The 6,132-nt window shown below is 40.1% G+C and overlaps 1 non-coding gene across 1 annotated transcript; it reads left to right on the top strand.

Annotated features, from left to right (window-relative positions):
• Positions 1-4,764: 4,764 nt before the first annotated feature.
• Positions 4,765-4,870, top strand: LOC148577870 (small nucleolar RNA R71). Its single transcript, XR_015903042.1, has one exon. It is a non-coding gene; the product is annotated as a small nucleolar RNA R71 (small nucleolar RNA).
• The last annotated feature ends 1,262 nt before the right edge of the window (positions 4,871-6,132 follow it).

Raw genomic sequence — 6,132 nt, 5'->3', positions numbered from 1 at the left:
CAAACTTCAAATTTCAAAATCTTATCTTTTTCAAAATTCAAACTTAAAAAAAAATTAATCTTTTTCAAAATCAAATTTCAAAATCTAAAATTTAAATTTCACATTTCAAGTTTCAAATTTTGATATTTTCAAATCTTAAATTCAAATCTCTTCTTAATTACTTATCTTCTCTCTCTTCTTTTTCAAAACTTCCTAACTAACTTCTCTCTAATTTTCGAAAATTCTCCTCTTCTTCTCTATCTTCTATTTTCGAAATTTAATAACTAAAGTTTAAATTCTTTTTAATAAAGTAATTTTAATTTCAGTTTAAATAAATAAATAAAATGAAAACAAAAATATTTTTTTAACTCTTATTCATCTCTTCTACTTATATTTCTACTTCTATTTTTATTCCTTCTTCCTCTTCTTCTATCTTCATTCACTATGAACCCAAGTGGGAATGAAGAGTTCAGAAGAACTCTGGGATCTTATACAAGTCCCACTACTGACTTCTATGGAAGAATTATCAGTATACCTCACATCAGAGCTAGTAGCTATGAAGTGAACCCTCAACTCATTACTCTAGTGTAGCAGAACTGCCAGTATTCTGGACTTTCTCAAGAAAAACCTACAGAATTCCTGGCAGATTTCTTAAAGATTGCTGACACAGTACACAGTGGGGGAGTAGACCAAGATGTCTATAGATTGTTGCTTTTTTCTTTTGTTGTAAAGGACCAAGCAAAAAGGTGGTTGGATAACCAGCCTAAAGCTAGTTTAAAAACTTGGAAACAGTTAGTGGACAAGTTTTTAAACCAATACTTCCCCTCAAGGAAGATGACCCAGCTGAGGCTGGACATCCAAGGCTTCAAACAAGGAGATGGTGAATCCCTTTATGATGCCTGGGAGAGGTATAGGAGGATGCTAGGAAAATGTCCCACTGAAATATTTTCAGAATGGGTACAGTTAGACATCTTCTATTATGGATTTTCTGACATGGCTAGAATGTCTTTGGACTATTCTGCTGGTGGTTTCTTACACATGAAAAAGACCATTCAAGAAGCTCAAGAGCTTATTGAAATAGTTGCCATTAATCAGCATCTGTACTCGGCCACTGAGACTTCTATAAAAGGAGAGGTTAAGGCAGTAGCTACTGAACCTAACCCTCTAGAACAGGATGGTACATTGACTCAGCAGCTGCATGCCTTTGCCCAGCAACTACTGGACTTACAAGAGGCTTTGCAAGAAACTCAGGCTTCTAATAGGAATGTAGAAGCCCAGCTGAGTCAAACAAGGTAGCAATTATCTAAGCAGATAACAGAAGAATGCAAGGCCATTCAACTAAGGAGTGGGAGATCTTTAAACACCCAACCTCAGTACAATAAGAAGGGAACCTAGGTCTCTGCACAGGATAGTTCCGGGCATTCAAACGCCCAGGAAGGTATCCCTCTTGGCATTGAACACCAGGAAAGGGCAGAGAATGGGCGTTCAAACACCTAGGAAGGTACCCCTCTTGGTGTTGAATGCCAGGAGAGGGCAGAAATTAGGCGTTCAAATGTCCAAGGGGACAGTAGCATGGGCGTTGAATGCCCATGCAAAGGAGGTCAGTTAGTCACTGATAACAACCTTCCTAAGTAAGCTAGTAATCCTCCTTCTAACTCATATGGCATTTGGCCTTCATCAACCAAGGTTGATGAATACAAGGTTAAGATGCCATTTCCTCAGAAACTCTGTCAAGAGAAAAGGGATAAACAGTTTGCCTGCTTTGCGGGGAACCTCAGAACATTAGAGATAAAGATCCCTTTTGCAGAAGCGCTTGAAAAGATACCTTCTTATGCAAAGTTCATGAAGGACATTCTAAGTCATAAGAAGGATTAGAGAGAGACACAAACAATCCTCCTCACTGAAGAGTGCAGTGCAATCATACAAAATAGCTTACCAAAGAAGCTTAAGGATCCTGGAAGCTTCATGATACAATGCTCTCTAGGTGATGCTTGTACAAGGACAGCTCTATGTGACCTTGGAGCAAGCATTAACCTAATACATGCTTCTTTAATAAAGAAGCTTTGCTTGACTGATGAAGTCAAACCAACCCGCATATGCCTTCAAGTTGCTGATGGGTCCATTAAGATACCATCAGGAGTAATTGAAGACATGATTATCAGGGTTGGACTCTTTGCCTTCCCCACTGACTTTGTGGTATTGGACATGGAAGGGCACAAGAGTGTATCCCTTATCCTCAGAAGACCCTTCTTAGTTACAGGACGGACCCTCATTGATGTTGAAAAAGGGGAAGTAACCCTGAAAGTCAATGAGGTAAAGTTCGTACTGAATGCTGTCAAGGCTATGCAGCATCCCAACATTCCTGAGGAATGCATGAGCATTAACCTCATTGATTCCCTGGTGAAAGAGGTCAACATGGCTGAAAGCCTTAAGGAATGGCTAGATGATATCCTTGATGATATCCAGCCTGATTCAGAGGAAACCTCTGAGGAAAAGGAGAAGTCTCCAAAGCTTGAGCTTAAGCCATTACCTTCCTCCCTGAAATATGCATTTCTGGGAGAAAGAGACACCTATTCTGTGATCATAAGCTCTGACTTAGAGCCACAGGAAGAAGAAGCACTAATTAAAGTACTCAAAGCACATAGGACTTCCCTTGGGTGGACTGTAAGTGACCTTAAGGGCATTAGCCCAGCCCGATACATGCATAAAATTCTGCTGGAGGATAATGCCAAACCAGTAGTTCAACCACAAAGGTGTTTGAATCCAGCTATGAAGGAAGTGGTACAGAAGAAAGTCACTAAGCTCTATGAGGCTGGGATCATTTATCTCATTTCTAATAGCCCCTGGGTGAGCCCTGTCCAAGTTGTTCCTAAGAAGGGAGGGATGACAGTGGTTCATAACGAAAAGAATGAGCTGATCCCTCCAAAATTCAATTATGACTTCCCCCCTTCACTCCTCTTGATTTCTCCACTATGCATGCTTTTCCCTTCACTCCTTTGATCCATTCCTAGCATTTTCAACCTGAAATCACTAACACTCACATCAAGGCATCTAGTGACTCAAAGGTGAATTAAAATTAACCAATTAAAGGCCTAAAAAGCATGTTTTCACTCTTAAGCACAAATTATGAGAAATACATGAAACCATGCCATTTCATGGAATAAATGTGGGAAAAGGGTGATAAAATTCCCTAAATTCAGCATAGAATGCACCACCAAATAGTAGTGCATCAGGACCTCCCTAAGGAGGAAGATCTCTAACTCCTTGGGATGCTTGGGTTGTGAGTGGTCCAATGACTTAGGCTCCTTGACAATTTCTTCTTCTTCATGTCCCTCATCAGGCTCATCTATTTGCTCTTCAATTAGGTCACAACCAAAGATAGAATATATAAGTGCTGGCTTCTTAGATCCATCCAAAGTGAATTTCACTACTTTTCCATTGGCTTCAAAAGAGTAAGCCCCCGAAAATGCATCCAACTTGAATCGAGACGTCTTCAAAAATGGTCTCCCAAGGAGAATAGAGGATGGCTTGTCCGAATCAATTGGAGGAGTCTCCAAAATGTGAAAATCTACCGAAAATAGCAACCCTTAAATATTGACCAATACATTCTCTGTAATTCCTACAACCGACACAATACTCGTGTCCGCCAACACAAATCTCGCTCTGGACCTCTTTAATGGTGACAAGTTCCACTTTTTATAGATAGGAAGGGGGCATAATGCTTACACAAGCTCCCAAATCACACATGCAATCTATGAACTCCATCCCACCAATCACACAGGTTACCAAACAAGGACTGTGATCATTATACTTTTCCAGAATGAGAGAGGAAATATAGTCATTCACCGGACTTCTGTTTAGCTCACCAATCTTGTCCTTATGAGTGCGAACATCCTTTAGGAATTTGGCATACTTTGGAACTTGTTTGATGGCTTGAAAAAGAGGAACGGTAACTTCCACATTCTTGAAGATCTCCACCATATTGGGCTCAAAGTCTTCATGCTTCTTAGCCTTTTTAGCCACCGTTAGGAAAGGGATTGGTGTAGGCTCTTCAAGAGGGTTCTTCCTTTTGGGCTCCTTGACCTTCAATAGATCCTTCTCTTCTTTTGCAATAACCTCCATCTCACCCCGAACCACCTCCACTTTTTCTTCCATTTTTTCATTGTGGGGTTCCTTGCTCAAACTTGTAGGCTCAAGACTAACTTCATCTAATTTGGTACCGCTCCGAAGGGTGATAGCATTGATGATTTCCTGGGGACTTGGTTGAGGTTGAGAAGGTAGACCACTAGATGTGGAAGCTTGGTGGCTATTGTGAGTGTTTGAAGGAGAAAGAATCAAACGGGATAAAGCGTCGGCAATGGTTGCCATGTACGTTTCTTGCTTCTTATGAAACTCCCTTTGCTCTTGCATGAAACTCTGAAGTGCAGCATTCATAGGAGATTGGTTTGAAGAGGAAGGTTGACTATTTTGAAGGAGGGTAGTCCTAGTGTCTAGTGGTTGATATCTTGGGATTTGGTTGAGGTTGGGAATGTGGTTATTGATTGGGTTGGGCATGAGGAGGGCTTTATGGTTGATATGGTGGATAGCGAGACTTCACTTATGGCCTTCGATTGGGTATTCCTTTTCCTTAAATGTTGGGTTGAGTCCGCCAAGTCCGCAATGACTTCCCAAGCATCTTCTGCGGTTTTGTTCTTAGTAAGAGATTCTTCACTTGAGGCATCAATGAGGAGCTTATCTTAAGGGACCAAACCTTGGAAAAAATAGCTTATGAGCTCCAATTCATTAACGCGGTGGTGAGGACAAGATTCTAACAACTTCTTAAACCTTTCCTAATATTCATAAAGGGTTTCTCCATCCCTTTGCATAATACATAAAATTTCTTTCCTTAGATGATCCGTCTTTTGAGGTGGGAGATACTTCTCAAGAAACTCCTTGCGCAACAAATCCCAATTAGAAATCACTTCCTCAGATTGGGTGTAAAACCATTCTTTCTCCTTTCCTTCCAAGGAGAAAGGGAAAGCAAGTTGATCACAATCAAAATTTCTAAACCATTGTAATTCTCATCCATCAAGTTTTTGGTGCCATTGCCGGGGACACAAGTGTAATGAGTGCTATAATTTTGATTGTTATGAATATGTAAATAGTGTGAATACTTGATTTTTGTTTTGTCATTTGACACTAATTAGTAGATGGCACCTCTATCTAACTAGTAGTTGTAACTATTGTTTTTACTTGTATAGTTTTATGTAAGTAGTGATAGTTAGGACATATATTGATTTGTTTATTACCTTTGTTAATACAATTGAACCTTATATTTTCTTTTCACCATGAGCTATCACCCTTTTGGCTTGGAGTTTGGTTGTTATCATGTTGTAGGGGATGACAATATCAACATTGGGTCGCCTCAAAGTATGAGAGGCCAAACTGAGAGAGGGTCGCAAGCAAGCAATTCTTGGCAACAAGGACCTTCGAATGGACCCTATGATCCCAATGCCTATCAACCTCTCATACCTAGTGGAATACACCATCATTATAATCTTTTCCCTCCACATGTTCATGCTCCGTACCCTCTACATGAGCCACAACCACTAAGCTCTCAAGCCCCTTTGTCATTCCAACCACCAACTCCCCTTCATTCACCTTACCAACCACCATACTTGGAGCAACCTAACCTTCACCATTGGTGCACGAAATTGACTCCGCAATATTCGCACAGATAGACCGACAAGTGCACCGGGTCGTCCAAGTAATACCTCAGGTGAGTGAGGGTCGATCCCTGGTGCGGTATTTTACAACCACACTTACTAACCGGCAAGTGCACCGGGTCGTACCAAGTAATACCTTACGTGAGTAAGGGTCGATCCCATGAGGATTGATGGATTAAGCAACAATAGTGTTTGATAGGATTAGTTAGACAAACAGAAAAGAGTATTTGAATATTCAATCGTGCAGAAATTAAAATAGTAAAGTAAATAAATTGGGAAGAAAATATGGAGAAAATAGTTAAGGTTTCAGAGTTATCTATTTTTCCTGATTAATTTTTCTTACTAACTATTTTAATCATGTAGGATTTAATTTATGGCAAACTATATGTGACTAGACCCTAATTCCTTAGACCTTCCTAGTCTCCTCTAAAATTCATCAACAGCCAAT

This window comes from Arachis ipaensis, chromosome B1 (genome assembly GCF_059453495.1).
Source record: "Arachis ipaensis isolate K30076 ecotype BB chromosome B1, ASM5945349v1, whole genome shotgun sequence".
Lineage (NCBI taxonomy): Eukaryota > Viridiplantae > Streptophyta > Magnoliopsida > Fabales > Fabaceae > Arachis > Arachis ipaensis.
This window is presented reverse-complemented; position numbering and strand designations above follow the sequence as displayed.